General features: G+C 42.9%; 1 protein-coding gene across 44 annotated transcripts in view; it reads right to left on the bottom strand.

Moving 5' to 3' along the window:
- Positions 1-21,746, bottom strand: part of NRCAM (neuronal cell adhesion molecule) — a 284,294-nt gene that overhangs the window by 117,834 nt on the left and 144,714 nt on the right. For all 44 annotated transcript variants that reach the window (XR_005223674.2, XR_005223675.2, XR_006291724.1 and 41 more), the window contains exon 3: positions 4,014-4,113. The gene's annotated coding sequence lies outside the window, so the exon portion shown is untranslated. The remainder of the gene's footprint in view (positions 1-4,013; positions 4,114-21,746) is intronic.

Raw genomic sequence — 21,746 nt, forward strand, 5'->3', positions numbered from 1 at the left:
CTCCCTGCAAAGTGCCAAGACTATCCGGATGTGTTTGAAAAGAAAAATGAGGATTTACTACCTCCACACAGAGACTATGACTGTTCAATAGACATACAACCTGGGGTAAAGGTGCCTTACAGACAGATATACACCATGTCTGAACCAGAGCTGGAGGCACTACGCACACATATCCATTCAAATTTTGCCAAGGGGTTCATTTGGAGATTCACCTCTTCAGCAGGGGTGCCAGTTGTGCACAAAAAAAAAAAAAGATGGGTCACCCCTTGTTCTGGAATTGTTGGACCACTGAAGGACTATTAAGATCTTCACTACTCTAGATCTTTGTGGGGGCATAAAATCTAGTGTGCATAAGACCTGGGAATAAATGGAAGACTTTGGATACTTAGCAATGCCATTTGGCTTAACCAATGCCCCTGCAAACATTTAAACATTTCATAAATAATGTGTTCAAGCACATCCTGGACCAGTACATGATCATCCACCTTGACGATACACTGGTGTATTCTGAGACACCTGAGCAGCACCGCCATCATGTCCAGTCTGTCTTGGAGAGATTACAGAAGCATGATTTGCTTGCCAAACTAGAGAAGTGCACCTCTGACGAGGCCACCACTGAATTTTTAGGTTACATCATCTCCCTGAAGGGCATTCAGATGGACCCGCAGAAGTTGGAAGCCATCTGCAACTGGACAGCATCCCAGACCTGCCAAGAACTTCAGTGCTTCTTGGGCTTCATAACTTTTTATAGGCAATTCATCACCAACTTTTCTGAACAAACAGGCCTCCTGACTTCCCTCCTTCATAAAGCCATTCAGTTCAGTTAGTCACCTGAAGCCCACCTTGCTTTTGATCAGCGTAAGATCTCATTCACCACAGCCCCAGTTCTGGAACACACTGACCTGACTTGTCCATTTATAGTGGAAGCGGATGCATCCAACATGGCCTCAGGGTAGTACCCTCGCAGCGGCTGAGAACCTAATCAGTTTTGCACCCATGTGCATTCTACTCTTGAAAACTCACCACAACAATCCTGGACTGGCAGCACCCCAAAGAGGAGCCTGAAGGGGGAGGATGATGTAAGAACCTGCAGGACTAGAATCTGGGACCATGGTGGTTCTGGGCTGCTGATGCTTCCACATCTCCATTGGAAGCTTAGTCTGGGTTTCTGCTGGAGGACCTACTGAAGCTAGACACTGCCGGAAGTACCACCCAGCAGGGTCTGAATGTGGCCCACCACAGCCCACTGATTGGCTCAAGTTAATATATAAACCAGGAAACCATCATGGGGAGATGTCTGAGCAATGAGACAGACCACCTGCTTACTTCCGCTCCAGACTGTGCCTTTCTGTGGACACTAGACTCTGGCTGCTGACCCTCATTTGTCTCTGACTCTGCTACTTGCCTACTGTCTGTAACTTGGTGCCTGACTGTGACGCCCTGGTATCCTGACTCAGCTCAACTCTGACTTTGCTATTCATCTCCTGACTGGTGTACACAGGCCATCCATGGCCAGGTTTGACAGGGACAGAGGATCTGTGAATTCTGTAAGTGTCCAGTAGATCAGGGCCTGGACATTCCAGGGAGATGCTCAAAGGACACAGGAATTGGAATGTGCCCATCGTTAACCTGTAAACAGAGAATGGGGCCTATATAGGCCTGAAAGTCACTGCTTGTGTTTCCAGAGGCTGGTGGTGTTGGGGATCTGACCCACAGATGGCACAGACAAGACTTCCCCATGCTAAAGGCAAGTGGTAGCAGGGTGCCTCACAACTCTGGGAAGCATCACACGTACACAGAAAATAACATTAAACCTCAAAAAGAGGAAAATCTCTTGGAAATGTTTGGTTTTTTAGATAAATGTGTTTGGAGCAAAGGTAGTAAATAGCAACTACCTTACAAAGAGCAACTAGCTAAGATTACATAAAATAAGATGGGACACGGGATCTTGTATAACTGCAAAAACATCTTATGCCTAAAAGTAGCTCCTCCTGGGAGAATTTCTTGGACTTGCCTTTTTGGGCAAAACAGCTCACTAGGACTTCTGACTGCAGTGAACTTTTTACATGGTGGAGGAAAATAAGGGAAATACTTTTCTTTGTTTGTATCCCAGTAGCATTTCTGATTAAACTGGAAAGTACATTTCTAAATATTTGTACAGCACTTAGCACGAGGAGGCCTCTTTCAGGATCAGGGACCCTAAGGGCTACTGCAATAAAAATATTAGATGATAATTATAATTGCTTTATCACTTGCACAAGGCTAATTGATTAAATAACAAATAATAATGACTGCATTTTAAGTTATTACACAGGGCTGTACTCTCAGGGCCAGATTAATCCACCAGGGGTCCAGAGGCAAAATACACTTTTTGGCCCCACCTTCTCATGAATAATGACAAACAGCCATTCAGTACATTCTCTGCAGTTGGGTTGGCCACACTGTGGATCTGCTAGACCATTTGCTCATGTTCCTGTTGTTCGGGGGGCTGCTTATCATGACACGGGTCACAGTGCCACTCACTCAAATTTGGTCTGATCGCCCCACCGTCATGGCAGGTGAGCGCCCCAAGCAGCAGCAGGACAAACAGCTGGTCCCACAACATGGCCAGCCCGGCTATGGTGAGCAGACTGTATGGCTGTTTGGGGGGCACCGGGCCCCCCACCAATGCATTTAGGCCCTAGGCACATTCTTAGTTTGCCTGTGCATTTATCCAGATCTGCATACTTTACCCTTGATTTTTGTTCAAGCTTCATCTTGACATTAGTGTGAGGTCTGTTGTGAACTGAAATTTATATCCCAAACCACAACTAGAAGTGGAATTTGGCACTCCTCACAGAATGAGTGTGACATCCATGATTTAGACAAATCTCTCAGCACTATGGGACCACACCCCAGATGAGTTTTGGCCTTCATTGATTCCACTCCCTGCAAAGTTTCCACCCAGATAGCCTCGGCTAACTTCACTCTCCCTTTAGGGAAATGCCCAGCACTCGATTCTTCACTGCATGGCATCTTATGGTGTATTTATTCCTGTGCAAAGTGAGTATAACACGCTCGTGCATTGATTTGATAGCATTTTACACCTACATTGCATTCACTTTGCGCACATGTAAATGACTCCACAAGGCATTGGGCCATGAAGAATGAGGCCCCTGGACTGTAAATACAATTAAAACTAGTGTGAAATTGGCATCATGCAAAAATACCTCCGGTTTTCTATCTTTATTACTGCAATGCTTTAATACAATATAGAATGCTGAAGTACTCTGGTATGCTATGGGGGAAGTAGCATTGGGAAAATTAATGCTGAATTTGCACTACGTATGTTATTAAGTGTCATATTTTATAAACAGAAAATGCCCAAATGGTTTATGTATTTAACTAATTACTCCTGTATGTCCGTCAGCACAACTTGGTGCTCACGTTCAACATCTTCAAAATTCAATTTGCTATAATTTAATACTATATGAATACAACAGCTGCTGAATGTTGTTATATTATGTCATAAAGTCAGCCACTACAAAATAAGACGTGTCCTTAAATACAGGTCAGTATAAATGGTTCAGTTTCAGATCTCCAATTTTGGTACAACAAATTGCCTTTTCCCTTAACCTTTTTATCAAATATCTCATAAACCAGTGTCTCCAACGTAGATTCTTTACAAGAAAACACATGAAAACAATCTTTCATAGTAAAATTTGGCAGAAAGAGCCATTCAATAGATTTTCAGATGATACAAAAGATTGTATATACACCACTAAAACTAACTTACGGTGGCATTTCCTGTATTTCTTGCTGACGTGTTAATTGTGAGTGAGCTCAAACATGTGTATGTTAAACATGGGTTAAGGGAGACATATGCAAGCAAGCAAAATACAATTTTAGAGCCTGAAAGGAAGTTTTTTTTAAAGTATGCTTAGAAAAAAAGAATAATATTTAAAATCAAGGGGGAAATGTCTGTTCCTTTTGAAATTTGGAGAACAGGACTAGAGTAAGGGCTCTGGACGTACCAATGACGCAGGAGCAGAGCACTAGGTATTGGCACAGCACACAGTGATGGTTCCAGCTAGCCACCTGCTCACAAGGTTTCAAGTGTCTGGGTTGCTTCACCTGGGAAAAGAAAAGAAGAAAGCAAATAATCCCTTTGAAAGGAGGGGTGGGGGCTGGGAGGAAGAGTACATATAAGGAAGGGGTAAACTGGGAGGTAAAATCTGGATGGACACCTCAGTGTTTAATGGAACAAGTCCCCATCTAACCAAAGAGACTCAATGCCTCCCATAGATGCTATTGGGGTGGGGCAGCCACACACCACCTCGAAAGTAGTCCTGTACTGAATAGGCACAACACACCCCTGATCTCCCATTAAATGCAGCTGCTGTGCCATCTTTTTAGGAGAATGTCTGATATGTGCCATATATTGCTGGCTGGTGGCAAGGTACAGGAGCTATGCCTAGTAAATCTGGCCAATATAGTTTTGATGTACAAATATGCACATAACATCACACATACAGCCCCACCTGTTTACATCATTCTAGAGTATTCACATTAGAGTCAAACAAAGTTAGAAATGTGGAAAGACTATGACAGTGCAAGAAAGGAATAATAAAAAAATGAATAGGTTTTAGGAAAATGTGCAATCTATTACATTTAGTTATGAATACTGGAGGTCACGTCAGACACTGTAAATCCAAGCAAAATTACAAGTAAACTGGTAGAGTATGAAACTTTTCTTTTCCCCCCTCAGTCTAATATCTGTATTCTTCACGTAGACAAATAGATGAATATTTTACTATAGAGGACAATGAGGCTTTTTCAGGGAAATTCATCTGTTTTGAGCAGCAGTATATAGGCTCCCAGGGAAACAATGAAGAGAAACATTTCCACATGAGGGAAAAGGGAGTTAATAAATAGAAGCATTCAATGATTTGTACATAAAAAGCTTATATGTTATAAATATTCATTTTATGGCGCACATAGTATTTTCTGGGGAAAAAAAGTTTAATCAAAATATTCTCTTTTTGTGATTATAGCAACTCCCTTATCAGTCAAGTCCAGATCTTTGCAGGGTTTCTTTCTGTGTTTTACACAACAATTATGAAACCATCAGAATTTTTAATAGAAAATATACTTTTATGACATGTGAGCTTTTTCTAAAAACAAGTCTATATCGTAAAGAAATGCAACATTTACTATTACCTAGTATTCAAATGATAAAGTTAAAATAAGAATTCCAATTAGAAACAATTATAATCCAAAATCTTAAAAGCAAATAAAAAAAAGCTAACACAATCTGATGACTATTTAAGCCATTAGTGACAGAATATTAATAGTAATATTCATGCCATTTAGACAACATATATATTTTTATGGAGGACAGCATGATTCCACTGGATTGGGATTCAGGAAACCTGCCAGTAACTCAGTGAGTGACTTTGGGCAAGACACTTCACCTCCCTGGGCCTTTGTGCCATCCCACCTTTTAAAAAGAAAAGGAGTACTTGTGGCACCTTAGAGACTAACAAATTTATTAGAGCATAAGCTTTTGTGAGCTAGTTAGCTGTAGCTCACAAAAGCTTATGCTCTAATAAATTTGTTAGTCTCTAAGGTGCCACAAGTACTCCTTTTCTTTTTACAGATACAGACTAACACGGCTGCTACTCTGAAACCATCCCACCTTTTGTCGGTCCTGTCAGTTTAGATATATGCACTCCAGGCAGGAACTGTCACCCACTGTGTTTTTATACAATCCCTAGCACAGTCGAGACCCAGTCTTACTTGGGGCTTCTTAAGTGTTACTGTAAAACACAAACATTATAATAAATTTATAAGATATAAACTGCATAACTTCCTATGAGACATACAAATATTGACGTGTTTCTAGAACTATTATGCTTCCTCCAAATTATGCATTTTCAGTATGAACAATAGTTACATTGTGTTTATCATTGCAGTTAAAACGATAAAATTAGCATTAACAGAATAAAAAACAAATCACGAAATATCATACAACTCAAAAACCATTGCAAGCTGAACTTCTCTGTGTTGAAGTCTCAAGAAAATAGTCTTATTCATAATGACCAAGTCACAAAAATATACATAAACATGTTACTTACCACTTCCTTCACAGCAATGATGAAAACATTATTTTCCTTTAGAGTGAAAGTATTTTGAGGCAGGGACTGTCATTTAGTATAGATTTGTACAGCCCCCAGCACAATGGACCCCTGATCTGACTGCTTCTAAGGGCTACCATAATATAAGGGTAAAATAATAATAAAAGTAAACCAGTTTTATTATCTATATGCCCATTCTGTTTGTGTTCTATATCATTCTGTTGTAACTGACAACTCTGATTGCGACAACATAAAGTAAAAGCTTTGTTATCAGGCATGTTGGGGGAATGGGAGGTGCCGGTAAGTCAAAAATTTCGGTAAGTTCAGAGGGAGGGAGTTTGAGTATGGGAGGGGGATCAGGCTTGAGGGTTGGAGTGCAGGAGGGATCAGGGGCATGGTCCCCAGCCAATGGAAGCTGCGGAACCAATGCTTGGGGCAGTGGCAGTGCACGGAGCCCCCGTGGCCATTCCTCCACCTAGGAGCATTGACCACAACCAATGGGAGCTGCAGGCAGCTGCGCCTCTCCGTACATGTTGCTGCTTGCGGGGAGTGGCCCAAGGTGAGCGCTGGATCTGGCACCCCGAGCCCCCTCCCGTACCCCAGTTCCCTGCCCCAAGACCCCTCCCACACCCAACCTCATCTCAGAGCCCACACCCAGCACCCCCTCATGAAATGCCGGTTTATAGAGTTTTTTGGTCTGTAAAGTGCCGAATCACACAGCTTTTCCTGTAATTTACTCTCTTCTCCATGGGCTTACTCCTGCAATAGGCTGAGCACTCTGGATCAATACAGTCTAAACTCAGTTGAGCTCTATCTACATAGGTGCTGGGTTTCCACCTGCCTGGAGTTAATTACAGGATTGGGTTGCACAGGTGTAACTGTTGATGTGGTTTCAAGACAAGACTGAGGAACTCCACAAGGAGGCTCTTTTCAATAGATCCTCTCTCTCCTGTGGGTGTTTCTGCATGGAGTTGGAGACCAGGGGAAACAATTGGGCCTTTGGCTTAAAAATAAAAAATGGATGTCAGTTCCTCTTCTTACAGCTGCTCCACACTGCCGGAGTAGGGGCAAGTGGTGTCAAGAACCCAAAGCTTTTAGTTTGTTTGGTTTTCCTGTCCTCCCAAGAGTCTCTGCAGTTCTACTCTGAAAAGTGACTATGTAAAAATGGCGCCTTCTTATTCCGCAGCTTTGCAATCTCTCACCCATCATTATATATTCAGTCATCTCTACTGACTTTTGTGATAAAAATAATACTGCTTTTTACTTTGGTTAGTTCTGCAGAGTCTGTACAACTCAAGAAAGCATGCTCCTTTTTGTGTGTCAAAGAATTGCTTACAAAGTTTCAGTTGATTCCACCAATACAAATTCACCGAAGGCAATGACAATGCATTGTTGACACCGAGAATACAACTTGCACAGGTGTAAGTGAGACATAATTTAGCATTTCTTACAGATGGGGAAGGAGGAAAGAACACAGCTTGACCCTCAAGATGGAGTGGGAGTTTGCAAGACTGATAGTTAGGAAAACAATATTTTTATTTGTAAACTAAGCATGCTTGTTCTAAAAGTCATTGACATATAATACACAGGCAGCCCCATGATACCATTGTTACAATATTTTTTTGGACTGGTACCTAACTACATTAGGCCCAGATTCACAAAGATTATGCTGAGCATCATGGTACCTAACCTTGCTTAGAAAGGTAATTAGAAAATCACAGGAACACTGTGATCACCAAAGCCTGAATTAAATGCCTAGGCTCCTGCAATATGAATGGGGAGAGACAAGTGCCTAGAAAAGGGATTCCCAATGTTTCATTCTAATATTGGTTACAATACAGAGTGAGCAAGCTTGTAAATCAAGCCCATCTCTACTTTAACAAATGAGACTAGTCATACTGCCACTGCACAGTGAGGAAAGATATCAGGAGAAATACTTGTCAACAGATATCCCAGCCATGATGGGTTCACTAACCAGACCCCGGGTCAGGTTACGCTCCAGAGAAGAATGTAGATGCATTATTTCAAGGATGTCCGGTAAACTGTGACACCACAATAGGTCTCTGGAACTTTATAACTAACTGCTGTACCTTTGCTTGAAGGAAAGCTTACACTATGGTGATAAACATACATAACTGGCAGTGGAGCAATGAGTGATAAGAAGATAAAAGGGTGGGTGTAAGCAAGAATGGTTTACTTGATGTATGCATCAATGGGGATTGTCTGCTTTTGGTGGTCTCAGGTATGCATAGAAAAGGACACTGGAGGTGGGGGAATTACTGTTAATTCTTTCAGTTTTTTTAAATTATAAAGTGCAAAGTAAAGTCTTCCAGATTTCTAGACAGAGAAAAACATTCAGCATGTGTAACAGGACAAAGAGAGAGCACAAATGGTGCAAATGCAAACAGAAAGCTGAAAACAAAATAAACATATTTGTCTCAGAACAATAAACTGATAACAACAAAGGCACTTCATTGCGCATTCATGTTATTGTGTTGAGTATTGACTATCTGCTTGGCACTAGAGAATGTAGAAGAGCCTGCCTGCCGTGAGGAGCTTACAAAGGAACCAAACAGACAATAATTCAAACACAGAGCAACCTCCTCCTTGCTGAACTGGGGTGGATACAGCACAGAGTAGTCTACATGTTTTGTGCGGTGTTTAAAATAAAATAAAATAAAAATAATTAGCAGCCCTTCATTAGGTGGCAGACTGACCCTGATAAAGGAGAGGGTGTGTAATTGCAACAGCAGAATGGAGAGACTATTCTAGGTGTAGGGGGCAGCTTGGATGAAAAGATGGAGATGAGAGGGGGAGAAAATACAAAAAGAATGGTATCTTTTATGAGTTACAGGGGTGAGGGCAGAACAGAAGAAAGAGGAGTTGTAGAGATTTTAGAGCCTTAACAGTGGAGAGTACAAGCTAAAACTTGATGTGGAAAGTGAGAGGGAGTTAATAGAGAGATTCAAAGAAAGAAGCAAGTGATCAGAGCTGTGGACAGAAAAACGATATTTGCAGCAACGTTCTGGACAGATCAGAGAGGAACAAGGACAGAATCTGGGAGATCCACAGTGAACAAGTTGCAATAGTTTAGATGACAGATGACTAATACTTTGACTTACATTTTAGCTCTAGGATTAGAAAGGAAAAGATGGATAATAGAGATATTGCACAGGAAGAAGCTACAGGATTAGGTGATAAAAGAATGTTGTTAATATTAAGCATGTATATTGCATTAGTGCCTACAGGTTTCAAACAGGTCACAGCCCTATTGTATTATGCACTGTGCAAACATGTGGTAAGTGACAGTGCCTGCCCCAAAGAACTTACAGTGTAAGGAAAGGGCAACACACAAACTTGCATCAAAATTGGTTTCACCCCTTAATTTCCTCCTCCCAAAAATCCCAAAATATGAATGAGTTAATTTTTATACGTGTTTCATACCCAGGTAAATGTGGATATTTTCTGTGACTTGAGCAATTTGAAAGGATTAACATGCCTATTTTTAATGCATCAAAAATAAAACCAAAGCTTAATTCTCTGACATGTTAATCTTGCATATCTAATGGCATTTTAAAAATATCATTATCACAAACTAATCCCTCTAAAAGAGAAAATGCTAACATCCTTTCCCAATGTGCTTCCCTTTCAGTTAAACCTTATTTTAAACTTAGATTATATGATATTTTCTGTTTTCAAAAATCAGAGAAGGTTATTTAAAACCATTAGAATAATACAGTTTTAGGTGCAATATCATCAAGCAGCTCATCACTAGGACAATGCCGATTACTATGATCTGTCTAAGTGACACAAGTCATTAATTCAAAGCGTTAGGGTAAGAAAGGATTCATTTATTCATCAAGAGGTAAATCCACTCTGTTCTCTAACTTACTTTATCCATGGCATGTGTGTGTGTGTGTGGGGAGGGGGGAGTGAAGAAGCAAATGCTATACTTTACTTAGACAAAAATAATTATCCATACTTATTCAGAAGTATATAAATATTATCTAGGTAAACCAAAGGCTGGCCCTAGACCAAATGGCGCCGTAATGAGGAATATCTTCGGCGCCTCCACCCCATTTGTTAAACTTTTGAATACCTTATTTGTATTGTATTTATCGCCATTTTCATGATTTTGATGCACGATTTGCATGCATGATTTATCCCTACCATATAAGAGGATAAATTTGCACTCTAGGATCTGTAAATCTGTACCTATTCATCCGATATATAAACAAATAAAAAATTCATTTCCTCTAAGCTTATAGAACCTTTTTAATTTTAAGAATAACTGAAATGTATTAATATCACGAAATTGAACTGTGCACCAACATTCAGAGGACCAGTATTAAATAGTGTTGCAGTCAGTGACAGTCTTAGAATATTAACCCTAGTCCTTTAGTTCAAAAAGTTGCTTTTCTTGCCTTTGCCCTCGCAAACTGAAGTACAGTGTCAGAGAGATCCAAAAAGACGGGCCAATGGCATTTTCAAGTGACAGAATAGCAAGTGATCTCAGTCTCTTGTCGGCCATTGTTGATCGAAGATATGTTTTAATGAGCCTGAGCTTCGAAAAGCTGTGCTCACCACTCGCAACTGCGACTGGCAGCATGAGCAGAACTCTCAATGCTATCCACATATTAGGAAAAGTGTCCTTCAGCTCTGCATCACGAATGAATTGGAGAATTTGGAGAGCAGAGTGCTTCCAGTGTGGCAAAATGTGATGGATGTTGTCCAATTTGACTTTGAGGTCTTTATCATTGATGTCCGAACATTCCCTAGATGTCAACATCTGGTGAAGGTCCATACAATTGCTTAAAAGTGTTTTCTTGTCCGCCAGAAGCTTACTAAGGTCACACAAAAAAACACAAGTCTTTTTGTCATGCTTCATTTGTCCGAACCTTTCTTCAATGGATACTCGAACAGTGTCATTGATCAAGCAAAAAAACTCCCTTTTGAATTTTTCTTCTGAGCTTCCCATAACCTCACCTCCGCCCTCTTAACCAAGCTGTTTCTTTTTCCAATGAATACGAGCTTCCTAGAAGACAGGCTCAACTCCTAAGTTTCCGCCATTTCTTTGGCAGCAGTGATGGCATCTTCACTATGTTGTCTCTGTAGGCCACAACAAAATCAAGACAGCTTCTCATCAAAGTAGTAGCAGTCGCAATGTCCATCAACTGAGTTTGTAATGCCCTGCTTATAACATTTACTTGAAACAGAATATCTTGTCAAACCACAATTGAGACCAGAAATTTGAAGTCAGTGATCTTGTTTGCCAGGCTGTGCACCTTGTGTTGGATTCCAGCCTTGGCTTTACTTGACTGTGCCAGTTCCATCAGGGCTTCATAAACCTCAGTCACCTGGTACCTCACTGGCCTTACTCTGTCAATGCGACTTTCCCAGAAAGAGTCACTTAGAGGCTTTTCTGTCAGATTTGTAACATTGTAAGTGAGGATCTTCCACCTGATAGTTGATGTTGAAAACAGGATGTGTATCCTTTGCAGTACTCCAAACAGAGATCCTGAATCTAAAGAAGATGACACTGCATCTGACACAACCAGGTTGAGGGAATGGCATCCACAAGGCATGAAGAAAGCTCTTGGATTCAGCACAAGGATCCTTGCCTGGACACAACTGTTTCTTCCCTTCATGTTCGTGCCGTTGTTGAAGCCTTGGCTGCAGCAGTCCTGAACCTTTATTTTATTCTCATACAATATGTTCCTAAACAGTCCTGTTTGGCCTTCTCCAGTAGAGTCGTCCACAGACCAGAAACAGATAAAGTGTTCCTTTACTTGGACACAGCCATCCTCTTTGGCAACAAACCTTCCTGTAAATGACATCTTTTCACTGTGACTAATGTTGGGAGTGCAGTCCATTATTACGTTGTAGTACTTTGCTTTTCCAAGCCACATCATTATGTTTTCAAGCACCTTCCTTGCCATAAAGCCAACCAATCCATTTTGAATTGTTTTGCTGCAGTAATGGTTCCTAGCTTCTTTACGAAATACTCGACATAGGAGCTCACTCATGACAGTGGCGTATTTCCCAAGGAGCTCTACCAAACTGGGGAAGTTACTGTTATGTTCAGAGAACAACTTATCCGACGAGCCCCAGAAAGCCAAATCATTCTTTGCAAGGAAGAGGATGATAAAGATCAGATGCTTGAGCACGTTCCTCCAGTGCTGGGTTTCTACATTAACAATGTGCTGTTTATCTGCATCTATGCATTTATTCAGCTTGAGCCTGGACTCAGCCCCCATCCATTTGGAGTGGGTTGTAAAATGGCTGGGTCACTTTTCATGTTGCTTCAGAATATCAGCTAAATTATGCCAGTAATTGTACCTGGAAAGTGCAAGCAATGATTTGGCATTTTTGTCAAATATTTTGCAACAAAAATAGAACATTTTGTTAGTTGATTTACAGTAAACTAGCCAACGCTGATTCAGTTTCTCACCATTCTTGAGCACTCTTTCACAGTATGATTTTGAGAAGTATCACATCTCCTCATTTTCTGGAAATGTCAGTTTTGCCCAGGCCTATTCAAAATTGTACGATCAATATCTATCTATTTGTGGTATGCAATTTTTCTCACTGCTGTTTCTGTCATCACATGGGGCTGATTGTAGTCTTCAGAAAGACTAGAAGGTTCCATGAAATTCTACAAAAGTCCAGAACATTCTAGGAGGCTAGTGAAAAATGAATCCACGTATGGAATACCTGAAACATGTTACTTCCAACATTTTATTTTCCCTTTTGTTGTTAACAACAGAAACACGACCCCGAGCTGGCACCCCCCAATCCTGGCACTCTAGGTGGTCACCTGGGTTTCCTGCTCCTAAATCCAGCCCTGAGCAAACTTTACACTTTGATGTAATAATTTAAAAGATGCAAACATGAATTTCCAATTCACAGAGATACTGATCCACAATTCCACTAAACAGAATTGTTTAATGCTAATTTGCTTGACTGCTATTTTCCTCAGGATATTTTCTGCATACATTATTGTTTTGATGAGAACTCCTATTTTGTCCTTGTAAATCAAGCTCTTGAACAAGAAGGGTATGTTTCAATTTTATTCTCCAAGGCTATGCATACATACAGAATTTATTGCCGTCTATTTTTTAGTTATTGAAATGAAGATCAGTATATTTCTCCATCAAACAGATGGGAAAGGGTTTTTCTACTATAAAATACTTGCTTCCACATCACATATAACTTATGCCAAGCATATACTATAGATTCTCACAAAATGCATAGTAAGTATTGAATCCAAAGAAAATAATGTGAAAAGGAAATACAGCTCCGTAGCACCACAAAAGAGAAGCAGATAAATGTTGCTGCATATCAGAAACCCAAGAAAAATGCCATTTGGGACTATTCAGATGCTACTGCCAAAGGAACTGATTACAAACTTCTACCTGGAGCATGTATGTATTAGTAAGTGTAGCTCATGGGTAGGCACATTGTTATTTTCCAAATTGGAGAACTGATTTATGGAAACAGAAGAAAAATTAAGACTGAACTTCAAAAATGTGAAAATATTTTAAATTATACAGTGAGAGAATACTATCTCTGGAGAAGGCCAGTAGAGTACAATTTGAACCCAATCAAGAAAATATACAGTTCCATAATTATGCTTCTATTATGACCATCAGCACTGAAACCCCACACTCTTAACTTTTGTCTTCTCACCCAAGTTGTAGCCCTGCATTTCTAAATAAATATGCAGGTAACACTGTAAATACAGTTCCCCATTCTAGTAGTACTAAATTGTATTGTGTGTAATTTCTGGTATCAAAGTTATTGGAAATTATGTTTTATAAAATACTTTTTTAAAAAACTGCAATTGTGGAATTCCATGTGTACTTTCTTTATTATATACATACTATATTCCATAGTGTGTAAGTTCCAGCACAAACAACACTGTAAAGCAACACACTTCCTAAAAATATATAGAAGAATTTTTTAATGGTTTTGATCATATGCTTTGCTATGCTTTAAAATTCTCTCACTCTTACCTTATTTTTAGAATGAATCAATATCTTTAGTCAACCCAATCATAATCAGAATAATGGTACTTCAGATAGACAGCTATTTCCCGGTCTGAAGTGAGACCTGGAGATGACAGAGATGTGCTGGATTTCACTATACAGGATTTCTAATTGTAAACAGTGTTCAGCTGCTGACACTCAAATGTTAAAGGTCAAATTCTGTTCTGAACGACACCAGTTGAACTAATCCAGAGTAACTCCACTGAGCACAGAACTTTGATTCTGTACAGAGTTGCTTTATTGCAGTTACTCCAGATTAACACTAATTTCAGTAAGAACAGACTGAAGCCCTTAATCTTTAAGGCAAAATTACAATTCCATGGTTTTTCAGTATAATTCATCCACATGTATGGAATTATTTAAAACTGTGATTTCTTATATGCATTGTAATGAGGGGTTGGACAGAATAAGCAAACTACTTCAGCACTGTTTGACTTCCTCTCCTGGCCTTGTTTTCCTAAACCTCCAAAAATCATCCACTGGTTTATTTCCATCTTTGATCTCTCATCAGTCTAAAGGACCCTGCCTCCCACAGCCTTCACAACTTTATCCTCACCCAGACTTCCTTACAGGACCTACATCCCAAAGCAGTCATGGTGGCAAGCAATATGTCAGGACTTAGGGTTGTTGCCAATTTTCCCTATGGCCCTGCAGGGAAACTGCTGTAGCCAAAAGCAGAGATCTAGGGAAATGTGTGGACAGGTGATTGGGGGAAGGGCCAAGGGGATGACAATTGTGTACATTTATGAGAGTTTGCAGGTGTAATGGGGGGAGGTGGGGATTCAGGGGAAGGGTTTATAAAAATCTCCTACCAGATGCAAGAATTCTAAGTAGGAGCTCTGGTAGCCACTGTTTTGGGGAAAGTAAAGACACACTCCCCATCAGCCTACTTCCTCTTGAGCATCTCTCATCCTTAAGGGATCATTGCTGCCCATCCTGGCTAAAAGCCATTGATGGACCTATCCTCCATGAATTTATCTAGTTCTTTTTTGAACCCTGTTATAGTCTTGGCCTTCACAACATATTCTGGCAAGGAGTTCCACAGGTTGACTGTGCATTGTGTAAAGAAGTACTTCCTTTTGTTTGTTTGAAACTTGCTGCCTATTAATTTCATTTGGTGACCCCTAGTTCTTTTGTTATGAGAAGGAGTAAATAACACTTTCTTATTTTCTTTCTCCACACCAGTCATGATTTTTATAGACCTCAATCATATCCCCCCTAAGTCATCTCTGTTCCAAACTCTTTTCTCCTCGTACGGAAGTTGTTCCATACCCCTAATAATTTTTGTTGCACTTTTCTGAATCTTTTCCAATTCCAATACATCTTTTTTGAGATGGGGTGACCATATCTGCACACGGTATTCCAGATGTGGGCATATCATGGATTTATATAGAGGCAATATGATATTTTCTGTCTTATTATCTATCCCTTTCTTAATGATGCTCAACATTGTTAGCTTTTTTGACTGCTGCTGCACATTGAGCGGATATTTTCAGACAACAATCCATGATGACTCCAAGATCTCTTTCTTGAGTACTAACAACTAATTTAGAACTCATTTTTTACATATAGTTAAGATTATGTTTTCCAGTATGCATACTTTGCATTTATCAACACTGAATTTCATCTGCCATTTTGTTGACAAATCATCCAGTTTTGTGAGATCTCTTTGTAACTCTTCACAGTCATGTTTGGACTTGACTATTCCATGTAAGCGAAGGTTACTTACTATAACTGGAGGTTCTTCGAGATGTGTGGTCCCTATCTGGATTCAAAGCATGGGTGTGCATGCACACCATGCGCCAGAGCTGGAATTGTTCATAGTACTGTCCGTTGACCTGCGCACACATCGACCACATGGTGCGTCCGAGGCTTTAAGAGGCTGCATGGGTCGACGCCACTCCAGTTCCCTCTTACCAGGTGGTAGGAGAACCCGGAGCCAGGGCCATCCCTACAGGGGTGCGGAGCCTGGGGTTGAAGTGACGGATTCGTCTCTTCCGAGACCGACCGCGCTGGCCAATCGCACCAGCCCGCAGGGCCCCCCAAAACGCTGGGCTCAGAGCGGTCGCCCCGATTCGCCCTACCCAAGGGATGGCTCTGCCCAGAGAAGAGGGGACAGAGAGTGGGACTGGAATCCAGATACAGACCACACATCTCGAAGAACCTCCAGTTATGGTAAATAACCACCTCTTCTTCTTCAAGGGCTGGTCCCTATGTTGATTCCAGTACTTTGAAAGGAGGCGGGAGTGAGGGCTTTCAAGAAGACCAACTGTGTAGGACAGCATGACCGACAACAGCATCCATCGTCATGGAGTGAGATAGTGTAATGTGTGGAGAAGGTGTGTACAGAGGACCAGGTTGCTGCCTGGCATATGTCCTGCCAAGGTACATCTGCCATGAAGGCAAACATGGCAATGTGAGCCTGTGTTGAGTGGGCTGTGATCCTGAATGGAAAAGTGGTGCCTGAGAGGTCATAGCATGTTTCAGTGCAGTGGGAGACCCACTTGGAGAGGCGTTGTGAGGGTAAGGCAGAGCCTTGGCAACGTTCAGCGATGGTGACGAAGAGTCACGGAGATGTGCGGAATGCCCGGGTTTGGGGGAGGTAAAAGGTCAGTGCCCATTGAACCTCAAAGGAGTGGAAGGTGTGCTCCAGGGAGGAGGCGTGGGGTTTGGGGTAGAAGACTGGGAGGTGTATACTTTGGTTGAAGTGAAAGGAAGAAGCCACCTTGGGAAGGAATTTGGGGTGGAAGACAGAAGCGGGGGGGAGGTCTGCCATCATGGCCGCTAGCTCACTGACACGACATGCTGAGGTGATGACCAGGAAGATAACCTTCATGGAGAGGTGGGCAAAGGAACAGGTCGCAAGGGGCTCAAATGGGGGTTTGGTAAGGGCTGAGAGGACCAGGTTGAGGTTCCAAGGTGGGAAGGGCTGTTTCACGGGAAGAAAAACATTGAGAAGTCCCCAGAGAAATCTGGAGGTCATTGGATGAGAGAAGACGGAGAAGGCATCCACAGGAGGGAGGAAGGCACTGAAAGTGGCTAAATTAACTCGGATAGCGGAATGAGCCAGGCCCAAATGGTGGAGATGGAGAAGGTAGGTTAGGAGTGTAGGAATGGAAACAGAGTTGGTAGGAATGTTATTTCAGCTCATCCAGGCTGCGAAGCGATGCTATTTGGCAGAGTAGCAGGTTGAGTAGAGCGTTTTCTGCTATTAGTGACATTGTTGCGGACAGGTGTAGAGCAGGCCAGGTCTACAGTGGATCCCCAGCCAAATACCAAGCTGTGAGGTGAAGAGGGTGCGTTAGGGTGTTGAAGACGGCCATGGTTCTGTGTCAGGAGATTGGGAATGTCAGGGAGAGGGGTGTAAGGGCAAGCGGAGAGGTGGAGGAGATCAGTGTACCAATATTGGTGAGGCCATGAGGGGGCTATAAGGATCACCATCACTCGGCCCTTGAGTATTTTGCATAAGACCTTGGGGAGAAGGTGAATGAGGGGAAATGCATAGAGTAGATGTGCAGGCCAGGAGACAAGAAGGGCATGGCCCTGAGAACCTGCGCCCAGGCCTACTTGGGAGCGGAACACGGGTAGTTTGCTATTCTGTGGTGTTGCAAAGAGATCACAGTGAGCATGCCCCATTGGTAGAAGAGGGACTGGAGAGTGCGATCGTGGAGTTCCCACTCGTGGTTGGTGTGGAAAGAATGGCTGAGTCTGTCTGCCAAAGAGTTGCTGGTGCCTGGGAGGTGTACAATATGTAGGGTGATTTGGTGTCAGAGGCACCAGTTCCACAGGTAGACAGCTTCCACACACAGAGAGGGGAACTGGGCGCCACCCTATACGTTTATATACACGACCGCTGTCATGTTGTCTGAAAGTACTTGGACACGGAAGGAGCGGAGGAAGTCTAGAAAGGCTTGGCAGGCCAGACAGACTGCTTGGAGCTCAAGGATGTTGATGTGCATCTGTACTTCTCGTGAGGACCAGAAGCCCTGAGCTGTGCAGTTGTCGAGGTGGGTGCCCCAGCCCACTAAGGACATATCTGTGATGAGGGTGGCAGTGGTTGTGGGGGGTGTGAATGGCATGTCCACCAGGACCATGGAGGGGTTGCACTATCTTCAGAAGGAAGTCAGTATGTGGAGGGGAGGACCAGCAGATTGGTGAGAGAGTCTACCTGTGGATCATAGACTGTGCGGAGCCAATATTGGAGGCTGCACATATGGAGGTGGGCATGTGGTATAACAGCAATGTAAGCTTCCATATGTCCTAGAATAGAGAGGCATTCGCGGGCACATGCGCACGGATGATGTTGGAGCATGGTAATGAGGGCAACAAGAGTGGTGAAGCGGTCCCTGGGGAGAAAGGCTTTGGCTGCCATGGAGTCCAAACAGGCTCCTATAAAGGTAAGTCTGCAGGTAGGGACGAGGACGGATTTTTTTTCATTGATGCATACTCCTAGTTTCTGAAAGAGGGTGAGCAGGGTGCATATGGTGGTCAAAAAGCGGGAGCAGGAGGGTGCCATAAGAAGCCAGTCATCTAGGTAAGGGAATAGAGTGTGCCCAAGTTGGTGCATATAGGCTGCTACAACCACAAAGACCTTGGTAAATTTGCGAGGGGCAGGGGCTATCCCAAAAGGGGAGGACAAGGAACTGTTAATGAGCATCGCCCACCACAAAGTGAAGGAATTTGTGATACGCAGGATGTATGTCTATATGAAAGTATGCATCTTTCATATCAAGAGCTGTGATTGAGGCTCCGTGGGGGAGGGAGGGGATGAATTTATTTAAGGCATGGAGGTCCAGGATAGGGTATATACCATCCCCTTTCTTTGGAATGAAGAAATAGGGGTACTAGAAGCCACGGACATGGTGGTGATGTGGCACAGGTTCTATGGCGCCCTTGAGGAGGAAGGCGGTGGCTTCATTATGGAGAAGGTGGAGTTGGAAAGGGCCCGGGTGGAAGGAAAGGAATTTGATTAGGTATCCCTGACGGTATCCCAGCAGCTGGAGGTGATTGAGCTCCAAGTGCAGGCAAAGAGTGCTAGACAACTCCTGAATATGACGGGAGGTCTGTCCCTAAGAGTTATCAGTGGTTTTGCGGGTCTCAATCTGAGAGTCAAAACAATTTCTTGGGTCACAAGCAAGAACTCCTGGAGGGTGGCCGTATGTACTGGAGAGGTGCAGTGTGGGTGACACACATTGCGATGATGGTAAGGGTCCCATGAGGCCCAAAACGGCCATGAGTAGGGGCTGCCATGCATAGGCAGGGGCCGTGAGTACCGGAACCAAGGGTTGGCAGTGTGACTAGTCCGGAGGGTAGGCACAGTGCTGAGGGTCTGGACTTTAAGAGTGAGAAGGTGAGGGAAATGTGTCCGGTTCAGAAGACGAGTCAGACTCCAACTGTTCCGGGAACGGGGAGGTGATGGTGCAGCTGGTACCGACAGTACCAGTGATGTCAGAGGACAGTCAACTGTCAACCAGGAGAAGGGGCTCGGCTTGTTGCTACCGGCACAAAGGAACGAATTATGAGGGGTTCATTGGACGGAGTAGGGAGCCTCAGGCCCGGTGGTGGTCCAGAATGTGGTGGGGTACAGCACAGGGTAACATTAGCTCTGCTGTTGGTGTAAGAGGGGATAAATAACCTGGAGTGTGCAGGACTGGGAGCACTGAGCTCGATGGACTCGGTGGGGTCAACGGTGCCAGGAGTGATGTAGAAAGTCCTGGTGTTGGAATCGACGGGGCCGGCAGAGAGCAGTGGCATTTAGAGTGATGTTCTATGCATGCTTTCTTGGAAGTTGGTGCTGAAGTCAAAGTCAGATCTTCAGCTATTGCGTGTAAATTCTCACCCAACCGATCCCAGCTTGGGGAGGAAACGCTGCACTTTGAGGTGGTCCTCGTTGGGGAGCCACCCTTGTGCCCATGCCCGTGCTTCTTGTGCACGCGGTGGGGCTTGGACGGTGCCATATGGGAGGGGACAGGTGAGGTGCTCACTGTCGGTGACAGGCATCGCTCTGGTGGTTCTGCCGGAGCTGGATCTTGCTGCGCACGTGGCTTCCTCCATTAGAAAATTTCGGAGCCAAAGTTTGTGAGCTGCCTACATCTGGGATGGAAAACAGCAGCAAATGGAATAGTGAGAGAATATGTGGGTTTTGCCCAGACATTACAGGTAGCAGGTGTGCTTGTCGCTCACTGAGAAGGAGCAAGGGCATGAGGCACAGTTTTTAAGATGGTTTAATGGGACATAATCCCTTCTGATGATAAGTCAATTTTAAGTAAACAGTCTTTCCATAATATTCAGTTTCACTCTCCAGGAAGGCTGTATATCATCAAACGCGATATATTTCAGAAACAATGGCTCTTGAACTGCTCTATAGTAGTAATCATAATGTGATTAAATGTAACATCCTTGTAGGAGAGGTAAATGTTAAAGAAAGCCACCACAGCAGCTTTAACTTCAAAAAGGAGAAGTACACAAAAATAAGGAAGCTCGTTAAATGGAAATAAAAAGGGTGAACTGCCTGCAAACTGCATGGGGTCTATTTAAAAACACCATAAATAGACTCAAAACTAAATGTATACCCCAAATAACAGAAATAAAAAAGAACAGTAAGAGGACCAAAAAAAGTCACCATGGCTAAACAGCACTGTAAAAGAGGCGATTAGAGACAAAAAGGCATCTTTTAAAAATTGCAAGTTAAATCCTAGTGAGGAAAAGGGAACGTAACATAAGCTCTGGGAAGTCAAGTGTAAAAGTATAATAAGGCAGGCTGTGGTGGGTGAGGTCTCTCAAGTCCCCACCAGACCACAATTTGGGCTGGTTCCTTCTCCAGACTTGTGGCATACAAGGGATTCTCCAAACAAAAAAGATGCCTTTCCCTCTCCATCTTCTGGGAGAGGGAGAATCAGAGTAAAAGAAAAAGACAAAGGTGCTCAATCTTTTAGGCAGTCCTTTGGGTACCCCTTTGGGATTTGGCTTATCTGCAAGCTCTACGGTCCCTGATCAGGGTTAGGGTCTGCCTCCAATCCCTTCTTTTGGTAACCCCGGGTTTATACCTGGTCCATACATTCTCAGGTGTGGCAGGATCTGTGACCATTTTCCTGTTTGTTGATCTATCCCCGAAGCCAGCAGTCTCTGAGGCAAAGCAGTCTTACCCCAGTCACCTCCCCATCCTGTGGCCGGATTCCCTTTTTAAGCTTCCTCCCTCCAGGCAGAGCAAGCCTTAGAGGTGTGCCTGGCTAGTGCTGGCTGAGCCCATAAGAGCTTGTTAGCCTCCCCTCTACTGTTCTGGATTGTCTGTAATATGAGTCAGCAAATAATTGCAAAATGTCCACATTTTGTGCATTTATTATATCTTGTGCCTTTGGCTGGACGTACATCTCTTGGGCTAGGAGTTTTCCCACATCTTGTGCAGTTGATCTGGAAGGCTTTGTAATTAGCCTGGGAGTTCTACCTCTTCGCCTCAAGGTTTTTATGATAATTACTTTTAGCACTCATGCTGTGTCTGTTTACTTCTTCTAAATTAGTTTCTGGTTTGGCAAGTTTGTATTGCTGCTTCACAAGTTTGGACTGTCTTGCTATTTGAATAGCT

The sequence above is a fragment of the Chelonia mydas genome, chromosome 1 (genome assembly GCF_015237465.2).
Source record: "Chelonia mydas isolate rCheMyd1 chromosome 1, rCheMyd1.pri.v2, whole genome shotgun sequence".
Classification (NCBI taxonomy): Eukaryota; Metazoa; Chordata; order Testudines; family Cheloniidae; genus Chelonia; species Chelonia mydas.